This window comes from Rana temporaria, chromosome 2 (assembly GCF_905171775.1).
Source record: "Rana temporaria chromosome 2, aRanTem1.1, whole genome shotgun sequence".
Lineage (NCBI taxonomy): Eukaryota > Metazoa > Chordata > Amphibia > Anura > Ranidae > Rana > Rana temporaria.
This window is the reverse complement of record NC_053490.1, coordinates 533,540,759-533,561,837: the sequence shown is the minus strand read 5'-3', so window position 1 is coordinate 533,561,837 and position 21,079 is coordinate 533,540,759.

The window sequence follows — 21,079 nt, the reverse complement described above, 5'->3', positions numbered from 1 at the left end:
TGGAGCATTGGGATATGTCCACAAACGGCGAATGCGCCGTTCGTTCAAAACGTCATTTACGTGGGGTCATGGTTTATTTACATAAAACACGCCCACTTCTTCACAATTTGAATTAGGCGCTCTTACGCCGGCACATTTACGCTACGCCGCCGTAACTTAGGACGCAAGTCCTTGGTGAATACAGCACTTGCCTCTCTGACTTAGGGCGGCGTAGCGTATATGAGATACGCTACGCCTGCCTAACGTTAGGCACTTCTTCCTGAATCCAGCTATTAGTGTTTTTTTGGGAAAAGAGGGAGCGCTTCACATATTTTTCTTTTTACTCTGGTCTGCTAATAACAGTTATGCCGCGTACAGACGATCGGACATTCCGGCAACAAAACCGTGGATTTTTTTACCGACGGGTGTTGGTTCCAACTTGTCTTGCATACAAATGTCCGATGGAGCCTACAAGCGGTCGGAATTTCCGACAACAAGCTCCCATCGAACATTTGTTGACGTAAATTCCGAGCGTGTGTACTCGGCATTAGTGTTAAGCAGCAACCTCTTAGATAGCGCTTTATATTAGTGGCGCAGAAGCACGTTTCCTTTTATTTTGTATCTCTTTACTCAGCATAACATTGGCCCAGATTCTCATACAATTACGTTGCTCCTGGGCAGCGTAACGTATGTGATTTACGTTACACCGCCGCAGGTTTACAGCGTTAGTGCCTGATTCTCAGAACACTTACCTGTAAACTTGCGGCGGTGTATCGTAAAAGCGCTCGGCGCAAGCCCGCCCAATTCAAATGGGGCGGGCACCATTTAAATTAGGTGCGCTCCCGCGCCGAGCGTACTGCGCATGCTCCGTCGGGTAAATTACCCGACGTGCATTGCGCTAAATGATGTCGCCCCGACGTCATTTGCTTAGACGTTAATGTAAATGACGTCCAGCGCCATTCACGGACGTCTTACGCAAACAACGTAATTTTTTTAAATTTCGACGCGGGAACGACGGCCATACTTAACATTGGTTGCCCCTCATAATAGCAGGGGCAACTTTACGCGTCGCTTAAGCTACCGAAACTTCGTAAATTCTCAGCGTCGACCGTGCGTATGATCGGGAATCTCGCGTAATTACCTAGTTTGCATAGACAACGGGGAAACGACGATGCGACACCTAGCGGCGGGAAAAAAATTGCATTTAAGATCTGACAGCGTAAGAGCCTTACGCCTGTCAGATCTAATGGGTATCTATGCGTAACTGATTCTAAGAATCAGTCGCATAGATACCCGGGGCCAGATTAGGACTTACGACGGCGCAAATGGTGTTGCGTCGTCGTAACGCCATTGAGAATCTGGGCCAATATCTTTTATATTTTACCCAAAAAATTGGGTATTATATTGTGTTTTTGTGCATTAAAATACAAAAAAAGTGTATTTTTCCCTACAACACGTCGTTTGAAAAACTGCTGCGCAAATACCGTGTGCCATAAAAAAAATTGCAACACCCACCATTTTGTTGTCTAGGGCCTAAGAAATTTATTAGCAATTTTTTTTTTTTTTGGAGTTTTACATGTAGGAGAGAAGTGTCAGTATAGGCCTGGTGTTGAAGTGATTAACCAGTTAAGACCCAGACCATTATGCAGGTAAAGGACCCGGATCCTTTTTGCGATTTGGCACTGTGTCGTGCGGCGTGACTCCCAAACAAAATTGGCGTCCTTTTGTCCCCACAAATAGAACTTTCTTTTGGTGGTATTTGATCACCTCTGCGGTTTTTATTTTTACGCTATAAACAAAAATAGAGCGTCAATTAAAAAAAAAAATGCAATATTTTTTACTTTTTGTTATAATAAATATCCCCAAAAAATATATAAAACCTTTTTTTCCTCAGTTTAGGCCGATAGGTATTCTTCTACCTATTTTTGGTAAAAAAAAAATCGCAATAAGCATTTATTCATTGATTTGCGCAAAATTTATAGCGATTACAAAATAGGGGATAGTTTTATGGCATTTTTATAAAAAAAATTTTTTTTACTACTAATGGCGGTGATCAGCGATTTTTTTTCGTGACTGCGACATTATGGCAGACACATCGGACACTTTTGACAAATTTTTGGGACCATTGTCATTTTCACAGCGAAAAGTGCTATAAAAATGCACTGAATACTGTGAAAATTACAATGGCAGTGAAGGGGTTAACCACTAGGGGGCGCTAAGGGGTTAAGTGTGCTTTAAGGGAGTGATTCTTACTGTAGGGGGGCGTGGCTTGGAGTGACACGCCACTGATCGCCGTTCCCTATGACAGGGAAAAGACGATCAGTGACACTCAATAAGCAAGAAGAAAAAATTATAAAGCTGCGCCAAAAAGGTTTGGTCATAGGGGATGTGACGGTATCGGTATGATATCCCCGTCAACGTTCCCTTCTTCCCATAACGAAAATCACCCCAATATTCCACGAGGAGGGATATCCCTGGAATCGCCCAGAAAGCCACACATGAGACAAGCTTACTGCTTGAACAACACAGACTTTAATGTTATATCACACAGCTTATATGTCATTTCCAAAACTGTTACAATGACAAATCCATGCCCCCTCACACTGGGGCTTCCATACAGATGACTAGGTAGACACGACGGGGCCGATGCTGAAAACACATTTTCTTTAGACAATGACATCAGTGACGCTGATTACTAGTTGTACTGAATACATTAACTAGACCGCTCGACCCCGCATATAGAGAGATAATTACCACACTGGAGCAATCAGAATAATTAACACAAGCCACTTAAACACAGATCTCCTTCACACAACACAATAGATCAATTAACCTTTAGAAATAGTGAGGGGACATTAGCACGTCAATAACCTGTCAGAGGAATGAATCACATGAAATTCCTTTCTACCTCTACCCATATGGCTAGCAGGGAGCAGTAAACTGAGACATATAGGCAAATGTATCACAATGGCCCCCCTTTTGCTCCCTGCTCCGGCAAACCCGGTTGGACCTTCCCTGGTCCAGTAGGGTTGACGGGTTCAGAGCTTTTAGTCCGAGGTTAACTCCGTTTGGCATGACTGACCTCCCTTGGCAACTGCTTCAGACTCAGGTATGTCACCGGGTCGTCAGATCACACGCCGGTCAGTCCCCAAGTCTTTGTGCGATCTGCAAAGTCACCAGAAGTCAGTGTGAAGACAGCGAATGGGTCTGTGCGCCGCCGTCTAGGTGTCCCGCTATGGGAGGGGCAGGTTATGGCTCTGAAGTGACAATCCCAGGAGATTCATAAAAAGAAAAAGTTATATTTGTTGAAATGCTGTAGCACTGGTGCTCAGAGTCCGGGGGGGGGGGGAGGGGAATCAGAGCCCCATAAGGTCAGCCACCCCCTGCTCCCTCCGCAGCCGCCGGTTCTCCTCTTGGAGCTTCTCCAGCTCCATCTCCAGTTCATGGAGCCTGGGGGGGTCAGCCTGCTGTGACCTCAGGTGGTTGTTCTCCTCCTCCATGCGGCTTATGCACTCCTCCAGCTCTATGTACTCACGGATCAGATCCTGCTTGCTCATGTCCTGCAGGCTCTCCACGTGGTCCTTCATCATCAGGAACTGGGTGGTGGTGTAAGGGGCCACCGGTGGGCCCTTGGCGAACATCTCGGCACGCATCTGGGACGCCCGCTGCGACTCCCTCTCCTCCAGTTGCTTCTTCTCCTCCCAGGTCAGCTTGTTATACGGCTTCCAGGACCTCTTCTTCTTGAAGGGTGGCCGGCGGTGCCTCTTTCTGCCCAGCTCCCTCCAGGGCCCCTCCGGCTCAGGGCTGGAGACCATGACCAGCTGACAATGGTGTTCCCTGTTGTCCGTAATAACAGATTGTACCATGAGGGCTTCGTAAGGGGTGCCCAATGGTTCTTCCTGACCCAGCTCCTGGGGATCCCAAGCCGAGTCTACACAATGGGCTGCTGCTGGTGGGCGGTACCCAGGTTGAGACCAATTTGACCTGGTGTTGTCATTCATGGGGCAATTCTGCTTGAAGTGACCCAGCTGTTTGCACCGGAAGCAGCGTTGTTCGTTGCCCTCCTGGCGTGGATAGCGAGGGCTAGATGTCACCGGTCTGTTAGGAGGTTGGTATCTAGCGGTTGGTGGGTGTGAGGGCACCGTTTGTGGTGGAGGTTGTTCCTGTGGTGTGACCTGGTTCGTCTTGCGAGTATCTGCATATTCATCCGCCAACTTAGCGGCCTCTGGTAGAGTCATGGGCCTGCGATCTCTCACCCAGTCTTTGACATCCGTCTGGATGTGATTGTAAAATTGCTCCAGGAGCATTAGTTGCAAAATGTCCTCTGCGGTGGTGGCCTGGCTGCTGTTAGCCCAGTTAGAGGCCGACCGGGACAATTGGCATGCCCATTCCGCATAAGAGTCTTTCGTGGTTTTGCGTGAGTCCCTGAACTTCTGTCGGTGGGACTCTGGGGTTACTGCATAACGAGCCAGGAGCGCTTCTTTAACCCGGGCGTAGCTATGGATATCCTGATCTGGCACGGTACGGAAAGCATCAGAAGCTTTGCCTGACAGTTTGCCTGACAATATTGCAACCCACTCTCCTCTAGCTATTCGGTGCAGGTTACATTGTCGCTCAAAATCCGCCAGGAAGTTATCAATCTCACAGTCCTTTTCATCAAAAGCTTTAAAAGCGCTAAACGGAATCTTCCTTGCGTCTGCTGTGCTGTACTCACTGTTTGGAGAATGTGCGGCTGCTTGTTGGACTGCTGCCAGTTTTAACTGTAGCTCTGCGTCTCTTATTTCTTTAGCCTCCTTCGCTAACAGGTCCATCACTTTCAGCACCACATCCGCCGCTGGGTTCGGGCCGAACCACGCTAGCTTCTCTCTCATTAGCTTGTTGGCTGGTGATTCCTCTTCCTGAATCACTGGTGTCTCCATCTCTTGTACCGCTGGCGTTGCTGCAATCCCGTCCTCCTGGTCTAGCTCCATTGATTCTGCTATGATGACCCGCTTGGTTTTGTTGCTAGCAATCCTTCCACGAACTTCCAGTAGTTCTTCCAGTGTCTGCTTGGAATCCGGGTGTGAAGGGGAATAGAAGGGAAAATCCCACTGCTACCAACCAATTGTGACGGTATCGGTATGATATCCCCGTCAACGTTCCCTTCTTCCCATAACGAAAATCACCCCAATATTCCACGAGGAGGGATATCCCTGGAATCGCCCAGAAAGCCACACATGAGACAAGCTTACTGCTTGAACAACACAGACTTTAATGTTATATCACACAGCTTATATGTCATTTCCAAAACTGTTACAATGACAAATCTCCGCCCCCCTCACACTGGGGCTTCCATACAGATGACTAGGTAGACACGACGGGGCCGATGCTGAAAACACATTTTCTTTAGACAATGACATCAGTGACGCTGAGCACTAGCTGTACTGAATACATCAACCAGACCGCTCGACCCCGCATATAGAGAGATAATTACCACACTGGAGCAATCAGAATAATTAACACAAGCCACTTAAACACAGATCTCCTTCACACAACACAATAGATCAATTAACCTTTAGAAATAGTGAGGGGACATTAGCACGTCAATAACCTGTCAGAGGAATGAATCACATGAAATTCCTTTCTACCTCTACCCATATGGCTAGCAGGGAGCAGTAAACTGAGACATATAGGCAAATGTATCACAGGGGATAACCCCTATATTGATGAAAATACAGTCCGTAAGGATAAAAATAGTCCACAATAAATGTTATTTTAAAAAAGATTGTAGTTTAAAACGAATCCTCCAGCAGACACACTCATGTAATAAATCCTTATCAGACCACCACTAAGTGAGGAAATGCATTGTCTGAAGTGATCCCTTCACCAATAAGAAGTGGCTGCTTACCAGAGGGTAAGCCAAATAGTGCATGTGGCTATAACCCAGCCGCGGCCTTTAGTCCACCAGATGATAGATCACAATGGAGGAAGCAGCACTCAGGAACACGCCAGATGACACTCTCCCATATGCAAAATTTAGAAAACAAAAGAGGGGTGCACCATAGCGTAATTCAGTTTATAAAAATGTATTGAAGTACGATTGAGAGGTACTTACACAGCATCAGAATAAAAACAGCTTGGCAGCATACAGTTTAAAAACGAAACAAGCCGGCCGGCAAGTTGAAACGGAGCCCTTCCTCCTCAAAACGTGGTGACGATACTGCCTGTCCTTCCCAGACGTGTTTCGTCATCAAATGACGTTCTCAATGGGGGTAGGGCTAAGCAGTACTTCACCCCTCTATATAGCGCTAACCTCGCCGTGATTTGCAAAGCGATGGCCGCGTGGACGCCATTTTAACTATGGGAAGTTTAGCCCACAGTCACTGGTGTGACGCCGCACCACAATTGTCATTATAAGTACATTACTAAAGCGAGATGACTTACCTTCTCAGGCAAGCCAACCTACACGAAAAATTAAAAAATTTAGAAAGATAAACAACGGACAGCTCCCATAGCATCGAATATATTCTATGCAGGAAAGAGGAGAGAGGACGTGAAGCTGCAGTGTATAGATGGCCTGGCACAAGCCGCATATACTCTCACTCCACATCCACCGCCATCTGGCGGCGGGAGGCCGGGAGAGCACCATGTTGAATTACAAACAGAAAAAACACTGTCTCCTCTCCGTAGAGAGGTGAGGGCTCCCCAACCATCGCCATCTAGCGGTCAAAAACCGGAACTATAACTAAAAGCACAAAATCACCTATCTCCTCTCTATAGAGAACTGTGCACCAGGAGTTCCAATCAGATACTAGATCAATTGTGTTGTAAGCCACAAATACAGTGTCCATTAATGATATACCCACTGGTAATGTGGTTTGGGGTTCGTCTTCACCCCGGGGCCTGGAAGGAAAAAACACCAAAGGGGAATTGTATTAACTATACAGGCTTTAGTCGTGCAATCATCTGCATCCATATCAAAGGCCCAATGATAAACACATCCTAAATGGTCGGACATTCATTCAAAATAAATTGAAACAAGGAAGTCCCAATTAAGCACAATTATAAAGTGCCCGTGTCACATGTAAGAAGTGAAAGATCACTTCTCTTGTGTGGTAAAGAAAATATATGGAATTATATAAAAAATGTAGCATATTTGTAACTTACATTTTATATTTTTATTCTATGTGCCCTCTATTCCTAGAGTATCTAGTGTAAAACAAAAAGCAAAACTTTTATTATTCTTCTTATATAATGTGAGATAATCCCTCATGACATAAAAAACGGGGATTAAATATTAAATTTTGGAAACCATAGTGATATCTCCTAACCCAAGTGTGGTGTATAAATTAATGAATTAGTGAAAAAATAGGATATATTATATCAAAAATAATTGAAAAATATATTATATAAATTGTACAAAAATGGGTGTCACGCCTCCATTACTGCAAATCACAGCGAGTTTACAGATTAAGCATATTGGTCCCCGATTATGAGTTGTTGATGAATGCATTCACATCGGTCTCTATGTTTAACCCATATGGAGCATAAGTCTTAAGCCGATAAATCCACCCCATTTCCATCCGCGAGATTTCTCTAACGAGATGGCTCCCCCTCCAGTGGGGCTTAAATTTATCTATCCCTACGAAGAGGGTTTTTGATGGATCTTTCCTATGCTTTAGTCTATAGTGATTGGAGACCGAGTGATTCTTAAATCCACTCAAGATGTTAGTGATGTGTTCGTTAACTCGAACCCTAAAGGCCCTTTTTGTCCGGCCCACGTATTGTAGCCCACACGGGCATTGTAAAAGGTATACAACCCCAGTAGAGGCACAAGTAATACAGGGTCTGATCTTAAACTCTTTCCCTGTGGCAGTAGAGGAAAAAGTAGTTACACACCTTTGTGTGCTCACATTCAGAGAGCAAACTCTACAGCGTCTACAACCATAGAAACCTTTAAGTTGGTCAAAGAAACCAGAACCCATACTTGGGGGGTCAATGATATTGGTTGCCACTTGGTTCCTTAGTGACTGAACTCCCCTGAAGACTACCCGGGGGTGAGGAGGCAAAATCTCCCCCAGTACCGGATCATTTTTGGCTATATGCCAATGTTTCTTAACAAGTTGGCTAATGGCTCTATGTTGAACTGAGTAAGTAGTAACAAAGGGAACATCCTTGGGGAAGCTGTCACCCTCATCCACAGCTCTCTCCCGAAGGAGATTGTCTCTTTCGGTGGCTAGTACCCCATTCACGGAGTCTTGTAGAAACCCAGCATGATAACCCTTTTCGCGAAACCGCTTTGTCAACAGCCCTGCCTGAGTAAGGAACTGCTCAGAGTCAGTACAATTCCTCCTCAATCTCAGATACTGACTCTTTGGAACTGCCTTAAGCCATGTCTCATGGTGGCAGCTGTCCATAGAGATGAAGGAATTTCTATCGGTTTCTTTGAAGTAGGTTGAGGTGATGAATTTGCCATCTCTCACGCCAATATTTAGATCTAGGTAATGAACCCCAGTCTGGCTGGCATCATATTTAAGTTCTATCCCCCTTTGGTTGTTATTAAGGGACAGCATAAATTCTACCAGGTCACAATGTTCACCGGCCCATAGGAGGAGGATGTCATCAATGTACCTTGCCCAAAGGGCAATTTGGGGGGTGCTCCTTGTACAGATGACATCCTCCTCCCACTTGGCCATAAAGAGGTTTGCCAAGCTCGGGGCATATTTGGCCCCCATAGCAACCCCCGTATCCTGCCTAAAGAAGCTGCCATCGAACCAAAAATAGTTCGATGCTGCCGCAAACTTAAGGAGGGACATCAGAAAATCAACTTGTTTAGGCTGGAGTCCTGAGTCTCTTGAGAGAAAGTAGTGTACTGCTTCAAATCCCAATAGGTGTGGAATGATCGTATATAATGACGTGACGTCAATTGTAACCAACCACATATTGGCTGTAGGTACACGCCCTGAAAGAATGTGACACTGCCACAGAGAAGAACGGAGAAGGTTTGTTTATACTTACCTCTCCCCACTCTTCAGTTCCTGTGACCCGATCGCGGGACACCGGCGGTGATCGGGGTCCGCGGGTCCCGCAGGCGCGGTCACGGAGGACAGGACCGATATGTGAGCGCACCGCCGGCGTTGTGCTCACGACCCACGGCTGGGCATCTTAAAGGGGACGTATCTGTACGCCCATATGCCCAGCCGTGCCATTCCACTGACGTAAATAGTCGTGCGGCGGTCCTTAGCGGTTAAAGAAAAATAAAATCACAAATATGTCCTTGTGTGTTGTGAGGATCATTATGGCGGAGGGGGGGAGGGGTACTGTTCCTGACCGCACAAAGGGCCAGATTCACAAAAGAGATACGACGGCGTATCTCCTGATACGCCGTCGTATCTCTGAGATCCGTCCGTCGTAACTATGCGCCTGATTCATAGAATCAGGTTACGCATAGATCTCCCTAAGATCCGACAGGTGTAATTGACTTACACCGTCGGATCTTAGGCTGCAATTCTAGGCCGGCCGCTAGGTGGCGATTCCATTGCGGTCGGCGTAGAATATGCAAATGGCTAGTTACACCAATTCACGAACGTACGCTTTGCCCGTCGCTGTAAATTTACGTCGTTTCCGTAGAGATACGCGGCGTAAAACTAAACCTGCCCTCTAGGTGGTCTAGCCAATGTTAAGTATGGCCGACGTTCCCGCGTCGAAATTTGAAATTTCACGTCGTTTGCGTAAGTCGTCCGTGAATGGCGCCGGACGCCATTTACGTTAACGTCGAAACCAATGACGTCCTTGCGACGTCATTTAGCGCAATGCACGTTGAGAAATTTTAGGGACGGAGCATGCGCAGTACGTTCGGCGCGGGAACGCGCCTAATTTATATGGTCCCCGCCCCATTTCAATTAGGCGGGCTTGCGCCGGGCGGATTTACGCTACGCCGCCGCAAGTTTACAGGCAAGTGCTTTGTGAATCAAGCACTTACGCTGAAAATATGCGGCGGTGTAACGTAAATGGGATACGTTACGCCGCCGCAGCGTAGGCCAATTCTATGTGAAACGTTTTTACTGAATTTATACTTAATGCATTAAGTTGATATATTAGATAACCTAAACCTTAAAGGTTACCTGTAGCTGTTTTGTACGTATTTTTTGCTATCAGGAAATCAATAAAAGGTTACCCACGATGATCAGATTAGATAAGTCGGCTACACACAGGAAGATGGGCAACATTTTGTATATATTAGTCATGGTGTGGTGCGACCAAGCCTCTTTTTGAGATCTGTTGATTACAAGTTAAAATAATTTTTTTTCTTGCTAGAAAAACTCTCCTTGAGGCACCCAAATGTGTCCCAGGCCGCTAAAGTGTTCGGGTTTGGCTTGAAGAAAAGGTGGCAACCCTAATCACACTACCTACATACTGGAGTGCAGTTGTGGACCCCCAGTATGTGGGGAGGACCACCAGAAAATTAGCCACTAGAATAGGAGAACATGTCAACAATATTATCAAAGGATTTAATCATCATAGTTAGATTCAAACATAACAAGGATCCTACATTTTAAAAATGTTATGCTATAGATAAAATAGAGAAAAATTGGAGGGGTTCCAACCTTAGGAGGGAGGCATTATGCAATGAAACATACTGGATTTACAAATTGAACACATTGACACCTAACGGTCTTAACCACTTAAAGCGGGGGTTCACCCTTAGAGGGCACTTTTCCCCCTTAGATTCCTGCTCGTTATTACTAGGGGAATCGGCTATTTATTTTAAAATATGTGCAGTACTTACCCGTTTACGAGATGCATCCTCTCCGTCGCTTCCGGGTATGGGCTTCGGGAATGGGCGTTCCTTCTTGATTGACAGGTTTCCGAGAGGCTTCCGACGGTCGCATCCATCGCGTCACTGTCATGAATATGCATCAAGTCTGTCTGCTTACCTGATCTCCATGTGTTGTTTAGAGGCAGATCCTGTTCTGGTTTCCCTTTTTATCACTTCCTCTTCCTGTATGGCTCCACCCTAGTCCATCCCAGGAAGCCTATATTAACCTTTGCTCTACAGGTCTGCGGTGCTGTTCAACAGTGTTCCATGCTTAGTTCCTGTCTGCAGTGTATTGCTAGTTCCTGGTTGCAGAGTGCTACGATCATCTTCCGTGTACCGTTCTTGGCTTGTCCCCGACTTCCCAGTCTGCCTGTGCCCCTGACTATTTGCATGTTCCACGGTTATCCTTGTCTGCCTGTTGCCCTGACCTCGGCCTGTCCATCACCACTGTTTGTTCTGCTGGCTGCTTCCCCCTTCTCCCTGCGGAGTGTGACCTGAGGAATCCCGGGAACGCGACCTGGACCCAGTTGCGGCCAAGACCATCCCTACCATCAAGGGCCCTGGTGAATACAAAACTGGGTCTTAGACTCCGCGCCCTGGGTGATCTTAGGTTCACTCTTCGTCTCTGCTAGCAGCAGTCGGCCATAGGATTCACCACCCTGTGGTGCATCCCTGACCCCTACGGGGTGCACTTGTCATCTGGCTACGGGTGACCTGACAGTTTGAACAGCCATGAATCCGGCCGACATGCCGCTCCCCGCAGATGATCCATTACAGTGCATTGTTCGCAGACTCGAGACGCATGAAGCTAATCAGGATCAGGTGATGCGTTTCCTTCAGGATCTGGCTTCCCGCTTTGATCAGCTTCAGACCTCGCTGGGAACCCCGAATCCGCAACCCCAAGTACAACCAGCAACTGCACCTGTTGCACCAGTCGCAGAGTCGCATTCACTGAAGTTATCACCTCCAATCCGTTTTTCTGGAGACTCCAAAGCCTGCAGGGGATTCCTTAGCCAATGCACTATCCATTTTGAACTACAGCCTCAAAACTTCTTGTCTGATCGGGCAAAGGTAGCCTATATCATTTCTCTCCTCTCCGGGGAAGCCTTAGCCTGGGCTGCCCCTCTGTGGGAATTGAATGATCCAGTGGTTTCTAGCCTGCCTGTTTTCTTGAAACTTTTTCGGAATATCTTTGAAGAACCGGCTCGTGTCTCTTCAGCAGCCAGCGCCCTTTTACGTCTCCGCCAAGAATCCCGTTCAGTGGGACAATATTCTCTTCAGTTCCGTATCCACTCAGCTGAACTGAGTTGGAACAATGAAGCCTTAGTCGCAACCTTTTTGCATGGCCTATCTGATAGAGTGAAGGATGAACTAGCAGGAAGAACCATCCCCACTGATCTGGACGGAGTGATCTCCTTGTGTAATCAGATCGATATTCGCTTTCAGGAAAGGACCCTAGAAAAGCGACGCCAACATCCCTTGGCCCTTAGTCAGCCTGAGATCCCCTCTCTTCGACCCGTGGAGCATCCCTTGCCAACTGAGGAACCCATGCAGCTGGGTCGGACCAGGCTATCCCCTGAGGAACGTGCCAGGCGCAGAACTCTAGGCCTGTGTCTATACTGTGGGGGCAAAAGTCATTTTTCGTGACACTTGCCCTCTTCGCCCCGAGAAACGCTCGGGTTCAATACATCTGGAAGGTGGAGTATTGGATCCAGAAATATCTCCTTCACCTTCTCGTCTTTTTCTTCCTGTGTCCCTTAATTTTGGTGCTTCTTCTCATTCGGTCTCGGCATATCTGGATTCCGGAGCCGCTGGCAATTTCATAGACTGGGAAATCGCATCGTCCATGAGACTTACCCTTTTGCCCCTCACCACACCATTGGTGGTCTCGGCGATTGATGGCACTGTTCTCCCGGGGGGTCCTATTCGCTTCCAGACAGTCCCTGTTAAGATGTCAGTAGGCACACTTCACCAGGAGTGGATATCCTTCCTTGTTCTACCTAAGACCTCAGCTCCTATCGTTTTGGGTCTTCCTTGGTTAAGACTCCATTCTCCTCACATTGACTGGACTGCCGGACAGATCCTGGCTTGGGGTCCCTCCTGTTCCACGTCTTGCCTACCCAAGGTTACCCCAAAAGAGAAACTTCCTGTTGCCACCATTCCAGAATCTTTTGCTCGTCCTACCACATGTAGTGGTGTCCGGAATGTGTCCTGCAATAGTCAGGCTGATGCACTTTCTAGCCAATGTAGCACTCTGGATGAGGAGCCCGTCTGTGAACCTGAGCCGATCATTCACTCCAGTTTACCGTTGACTGTCCCTAAAACGCACAGCCAGGCTAACTTGTCTGCGAGTTCTGCAGTCACTACGCCTTGTGATGCGATTCGGGTAATCACTACACCTGACTATGCTATTCAATCGGCCTCTGCATCAGCTATGCCAGGTCGGCCCATGCCCAGTGAGCCTCCTACCTTTTCTTGTTCAGGCCCTCCTGCAACCTGTCTAAGGGGCTCAATCCATCCTTTGGATAGATTGCCTCATTCGGCTAAATGGGGTTTTCTACCTTGTTTTCAGGGCTCTCTGCATTCTGCTGATTTCCCTGCTATCCAGCTTGACTCCTGTGCCCTGTCACCTTCTAACCAACCTGACTTCAGGGTTCCTCTGATCTCTGCCCAGTCTGATGGTCTTGTGCTTAATCCCCAGTTCATCTTTAAGGGTCTGCTTGATCCTCCTCGGATTCCTGTTGACCCTCTCATGCCCTTACTTATTCCTAAAAGGCCTTTGGTCCTCAATAAATCCTCTCCTCCTGTCCCTACTTCGGTTTTGGTCAATGAGGATACTCAAGTTCTGGATTCTCGTCTCTGCGGAGGCATTCTTCAGTACCTTGTGCTTTGGAGAGGATTTGGTCCTGAGGAGGCGTCTTGGATTTCTGCATCTGAGATCTTTGCGCCCCATTTGTCGAGGAGGTTTCTTCTGGGATTCCCCTTTAGCCCTGGCTCCAGGCTGGGGAGGGGGAGGGGCCTTAAGAGGGAGGGTACTGTCATGAATATGCATCAAGTCTGTCTGCTTACCTGATCTCCATGTGTTGTTTAGAGGCAGATCCTGTTCTGGTTTCCCTTTTTATCACTTCCTCTTCCTGTATGGCTCCACCCTAGTCCATCCCAGGAAGCCTATATTAACCTTTGCTCTACAGGTCTGCGGTGCTGTTCAACAGTGTTCCATGCTTAGTTCCTGTCTGCAGTGTATTGCTAGTTCCTGGTTGCAGAGTGCTACGATCATCTTCCGTGTACCGTTCTTGGCTTGTCCCCGACTTCCCAGTCTGCCTGTGCCCCTGACTATTTGCATGTTCCACGGTTATCCTTGTCTGCCTGTTGCCCTGACCTCGGCCTGTCCATCACCACTGTTTGTTCTGCTGGCTGCTTCCCCCTTCTCCCTGCGGAGTGTGACCTGAGGAATCCCGGGAACGCGACCTGGACCCAGTTGCGGCCAAGACCATCCCTACCATCAAGGGCCCTGGTGAATACAAAACTGGGTCTTAGACTCCGCGCCCTGGGTGATCTTAGGTTCACGCTTCGTCTCTGCTAGCAGCAGTCGGCCATAGGATTCACCACCCTGTGGTGCATCCCTGACCCCTACGGGGTGCACTTGTCATCTGGCTACGGGTGACCTGACAGTCACGATTTTCCGAAAGAAGCCGAACGTCGGTGCGCAGGCGCAGTATAGAGCCGCACCGACGTTCGGCTTCTTTCGGCTACGAGTGACGCGATGGATGCGACTGTCGGAAGCCTCTCGGAAGACTGTCAATCAAGAAGGAACGCCCGCTCCCGAAGACCATACCCGGAAGCGACGGAAGAAGATGCAGCTCGAAAACGGGTAAGTACTGCACATATTTTAATATAAATAGCCGATTCCCCTAGACCGAACGAGCAGGAAGCTAAGGGGAGATTTTTTTTTTTTTTTTAAATGGGTGAACTCCCGCTTTAAGGACCAAGGGCCAGATTCACAGCGGAGATACGACGGAGTATCTCAGATACTCCGTCGTATCTCTCAGAGTATCTATGCGGCTAATTCATAGAATCAGTTACGCATAGATATCCATAAGATCCGACAGGTGTAATTGTTTTACACTGTCGGATCTTAGGATGCAATACCGCGGCCGCCGCTGGGGGGAGTTTGCGTCGTAAACCAGCGTCGGGTATGCAAATTAGGAGTTACGGCGATCCACGACGGTTTTTCGCGTTCGCTACGTCGCCGCTCGACTAGTTTCCCGTCGCAAAGTTAGTCGTCGTTTTGGGTGCCTTAACTTTAGACAAACGTATTGCTGTCTAAAGTATGGCCGTCGTTCCCGCGTCGAAATTAAAAATTTCACGTCGTTTGCTTAACACGTCCGGGAATACGGAAGTACGCTACGCACGTCGCAGATCGCAAAAATGACGTCAGTTCGCGCAAAGCACAGCGGGAATTTAGAAACGGAGCATGCGCAGGTAGGTCCGGCGCGGGAGCGTGCATAATTTAAATGGTACCCGCCCATTCGATTTGGACCGCCTTGCGCCGGACGTATTTACGATACACCGCCGCAAGTTTCCAGGTAAGTGCTTTGTGGATCGGGCACTAAAACTGAAAACTTGCGGCGGTGTAACGTAAACGGCTTACGTTACACGGGCGCTATTGTACCTGAATCTGGCCCCAAGCTTCTTTTTGAGATCTGTTGTTTACAAGTTAAAATCTTTTTTTTTTTTTCTAGAAAATTACTTAGAACCCCCAAACATTATGGCCCAGATTCTCAAAGGACTTACGACGGCGTATCGCCACGTACGCCGTCGTAAGTCCGAATGAGAGCCGTCGTATCTATGCGCCTGATTCTTAGAATCAGTTACACATAAATTTGGCTTAGATCTGAGCGGCGTAAATTGCATATTTACGCTGGTCGCTAGGTGGCGCTTCCGTAGATTTCCGCGTTGAATATGCAAATTAGCTAGATACGCCGATTCGCGAACGTACGTGCGCCCGGCGTATCAAGATACGTAGTTTACGTAAGAAATACGCCGGCGTAAAGTTACCCCTCATAAAGCAGAGGTAAGTCATGTTAGGTATGGAAGTTGTCCGTGAATGGGGCTGGACGTAAGTTACGTTCACGTCAAAAGCATTGACATTGACTATTTGCGGCGTAATTTGGAGCATGCGCACTGGAATACGTTCACGGACGGCGCATGCGTCAATCACGTCGGGTCACTATTCATTACCATAAAACACGCCCACACCAGTCTACTTTGAATTACGCGGGCTTACGCCGGCACAGTTACAGTACGCCGCCGTAACTTTGGGCACAAGCTCTTTGTGAATACAGGACCTGCCTCACTAAGTTACGGCGGCGTAGTGTATCTGAGATACGCTACACCCGCCTTTAGATAGGCGCGTCTACGAGAATCTGGGCCTATATATATATATATTTTCAGACACCCTAGAGAATAAAATGGCGGTCATTGCAATACTTTATGTCACACTGTATTTGCGCGATTTTGGGGGGAAAAAATACACTATTTAAATTGAAAAAAGTAAGAAATCAGTAAAGGTAGCCCAATTTTTGTCTAAACTGTGAAAGATAATGTTACGCCGAGTAAATTGGTACCCAACATGTCACGCTTCAAAATTGCACCCGCTTGTGGGATAGCGACAAACTTTGGCACTTCTGGTAACGCTAGAATTATTGCTCTTGTTCTAATGATCACAATGATATCTTAACATGTGTGGTTTGAACACTGTTGGTGCGACTTACGTATGCGCTTGCTTCTTCTTCTAATTTTTTTCCGTATTTATTTTACTTTTTATTTTTACACTGTCCAATAAAAAAAAATTGGGGTTATTTTTATTCCTATAACAAGGAATGTAAACCTCCCTTGTAATAGAAAAAAAGCATGACAGGTCCTCTTAAATGTGAGATCTTCTGGTCAAAAAGAGGGAGGAGGACACCTCTCTCGCCGCCGATAAAAGTGATCTTGCGGCGAATCCGTCGCAGAGACCACTTTTATCTGAAAGCAGCCTATCTGCTGCCATAACAACAGTATTTAGCATCAAAGAACCGACGAATAACGACGGCGGGTGGTTCAGGAAGTAGTTAAAGTGGAGTTCCACCCAAAAGTGGAACTTCCGCTTAATCCACTCCTCGCCCCCTTACATGCCACATTTGGCATGTCATTTTTTTTAGGGGGGGGGGGTGGGGGCTTCCCTAGGAGTGGGACTTCCTGTCCCACTTCCTCCTTCCGCCCATTTACCACCTAGGCGATACGTCATATCGCCTACAGCGGCCCCTCCCTGTGGGCGATCGCCTGGGACGCGTGATCAGTGCGCAGCGCCGCTCTCGCATGCGCAGTGAGTCCCCGGTCGTGAAGCCGAAAGCTGTCACGGCCGGGTGCCCACACTAACAATGAAGACGCCGGCCAGAGAGGGGGGGAGAGGATACAGTTATAACTAGGGTTGTCCCGATACCACTTTTTTAGGACTGAGTACAAGTACCGATACTTTTTTTCAAGTACTCGCCGATACCGAATACCGATACTTTTTTAAAAATGTGTCCCCAAATGCAGCGATGTCCCCCCACAGGTGCAGCCATGTCCCCCATATATGCAGCCATGTTCCCCACATATGCAGCCATGTCCCCCACATATGCAGCCATGTCCCCCCATACCTAGATGCCACCACCGCCGCCGCCTAGTTAATCAGCGTGCGGGGAACATTACAGCTTTCATTTGAATAGCTGTGTGTTCCCCGCCGTGCCGCGTATAGACACTCCCCCTTGCTCGGGATTGGATGGGTGATCTGCACTTTGATAGACAGATCACCCGTCCAATCCCGAGCAAGGGGGAGTGTCTATACGCGGCATGGCAGGGAACAGACAGCTATTCAAATGAAAGCTGTAATGTTCCCCGCATGCTAGTTATAACCTCTGTAAGGTTATTTTTTTCATCCCATTTCAGAGATTTCCCTTCACTTCCTGTCCCACAGCCAAACAGGAAGTGAGAGGAAATCTCTGCAAATGAAGGGAATCTCTTGGGGACCCCCCAGGTTACCAGAACTAATGGTGCAAGATTTCCCCTCTATTACTTTTCTAGGGACAACCCAGAATTTGGTAATGATAATGGTAAACAGGACAAATAGAGAGGCTGAATCTCCCTATTGGGGGCAAAGACAACAGAAACAATGCCCCACCATTGGTTTTATCGGGACAAATCATGCCCCATTGTTGGTGTCATTGGAAGAAATGGTGCCCCATTGTTGGTATCAGAGGGAGAAAAATGTTGGTATCAGAAGGAAAAAAGGTGCCCCATTGTTGGTATCAGTGGGAGAAATAGTGCCCATTGTTGGTATCAGTGGGAACAATTGTGACCTATTGTTGGTATCAGAGGGAGAAATGGTGCCCCATTGTTGATATCAGTTGGAGAAATAGTACCCCGTTGTTGGTACCAGTGGGGGAAATTGTGCCCCATTGTTGGTCTCAGTTAAAGGAATAGTGACCCAAGAACCGGATAAAGGCAGGCAAAGGGCCACATCTGGCCACCGTGTCACAGTTTGGAGACCACTGGTATAAGCAATCAGTTGTACACTGTGAATGGCATCCATTCATGTGCCATTGTGTACCATTGTGATAGCTGTGATTGACCATAGCCAGGGATGGACTGGCCATTGGGACTACAGGGAGTTTCCCGGTGGGCCGATGGCTCAGTGTGCCGGCTTCAGTGACAGCAGACCGCTGCCCCCCTCCGCTCCTCTGTCTCTCCCTTCCGGCAGCGCTCACCTCCTCTCCCTACCCGCAGCGCTCACCTGGGGTCAGCAGAGAAGCAGGGGGAGGACCAGAGGAGCAGGGGGGACGACAGAGGAGTATGGGGGGAGGGGACAGACAGCTGACTCAACAGCTATGGCCTGGGAGTTTCTCACTTTTGCCTAATCTTGTCCCATAAGGGGGGCACCAAACTGATTATTTCCCCCGGGTGAAATAATGTCTAGCTTCCCCACTGGCACTGCCTATAAGAGTACCAGTACCAGCCGTTCTACTCTAATAAAGTAGAATGGCTAGTGGCTAGTGAAGGGGGAGAGGGGGCTTCAGTGGCCAAGGGGGGGGAGTTGTCCGGCCGCCATGGGAGAGACCCGTCAAATTGGGCCAGTCTGGATGAAGTCCAGGGCCAAATTTTTGTCCCAGTCCAGCCCTGGCCAAAGCTAACTCATTGTACAAGTCCATTGTGATTGGCCCTGTAACATGTGATCACTGTCACCAATCACAGACATCACAATAGTAAACAATATCTACGAATCAAAGCCGTACTTGGCGAAGTGGAATCAGTTGTCCCCCCACCAGATAAAAAAAAACAGGTGCACAGGAGAACACTGGCGAGCTGTAGCCAATCAGGCAACGTGTTTCCAGGCACATGGACCCTTTCTCAGTCGTGGTTTTGAAAGCAGCCTCTGGTATTCAGGATCGTGGGTCTTCAGCATGCCAATAGTGCATATGGTCAAATAACATTATAAAACAATAAAAACTGAGAGAAAACATTCAATACAATATAAAAAGGGTTCTGTTAGTCAAGAATTTAAAATATAATAAGAAATGCGATCAAATTAAGTATCACTCTCTGATATTATGAGATTCATATCTCATAGTGATAAAGCACATTCCTAAATCAATAGCATCAAGAAAAAGGCAGAAACTTTTAGCAAGAAAAAAACAACAATATTATATATATATATATATATATATATATATATATATATATATAAAGTATCTTAAAAAAACGTGGGCCAGATTCAGATAGATTAGCGGATCTTTAGATCCGCGTAACCTATCTGATTTACGATCCGCCGGCGCAATTTTGCGAGGCTAGTGCAGTATTCACAAAGCATTTACCTCGAAACTTGCACCGGCAGATCGTAACTCCCCCGGCGGAATTCAAATTCCGCGGCTAGGGGGAGTGTAGTATTTAAATCAGGCGCGTCCCCGCGCCGATTTAAATGCGCATGCGCCGCCGGCTAAATTTCTCACACTGACGTCAATAGGACGTCAGTGGTTTCGGCGTGAGCGTAACTTGCGTCGTGCAGAATTCTGAATCGACGTACGCAAACGACGTTAAAATTTAAAACTCGGCGCGGGAACGACGGCCATACTAAACATAGGATACGCCGCTGCTATAGCAGGGGTAACTATCCGCCGGAAAAAGCCGAACGCAAATGACGTGAAAAAAAAGCGACGGGCGGGCGTTCGTTACTGAATCGGCGGTTCTCCTCATTTGCATATCCGATGCGTAAAAAACCGAGGTGCGACACCTAGCGGCCGGCGGGAGATTGCAGCCTAAGATCCGACGGTGTAAGTCACTTACACCTGTCAGATCTAAGGGAGATCTATGCGTAACCTGATTCTTATGAATCAGTCGCATAGATACGACCGTCGGATCTCAGAGATACGATGGCGGATCAGGAGATACACCGTCGTATCTCTTTGTGAATTTGGCCCTGTATCTATCTACACTATGGGCCAGATTCAGATAGATTAGCGGATCTTTAGATCCGCGTAATCTATCTGATTTACGATCCGCCGGTCCAATTTTGCAAGGCAAGTGCATGATTCACCAAGCACTTACCTCGAAACTTGCACCGTCGGATCGTAACTCCCCACCGGCGGAATTCAAATTCCGCGGCTAGGGGGAGTGTACAATTTAAATCAGGCACGTTCCCGCGCCGATTTAACTGCGCATGCGTCGCCGGCGAAATTTGCCAGTGCGCATGCTTCAAATGACGTCGCTAGGACGTCAATGTTTTCGGCGGCTACGTAAATTCCGGCCATCCGTATTCCCGATCGACTTAAGCAAACGACGTAAAAATTTGAATCTCGGCGCGGGAACGACGGCCATACTTAACATTAGCTACCCCTCATATAGCAGGGGTAACTATCCGCCGAAAAAAGCCGAACGCAAACGACGTAAAAAAAAACGGCGGGCGTTCGGTCTTGAATCGGCGGTTCTCCTTATTTGCATATCCGACGCGTAAAAAAAACTGCGACGACACCTAGCGGCCGGCGGTAGATTGCAGCCTTAGATCCGACTGGTGTAAGGCACTTACACCAGTCGGATCTAAGGGAGATCTATGAGGAACTGACTCTTATGAATCAGTCGCATAGATCCGACCGTCGGATCTCAGAGATACGACGGTGGATCAGGAGATCCGCCGTCGTATCCCCTTGATGAATCTGGCCCACTATTACCAAAAGTATTGGGACACCTGCCTTTACACGCACATGAACTTAATTGGCATCCCGGTCT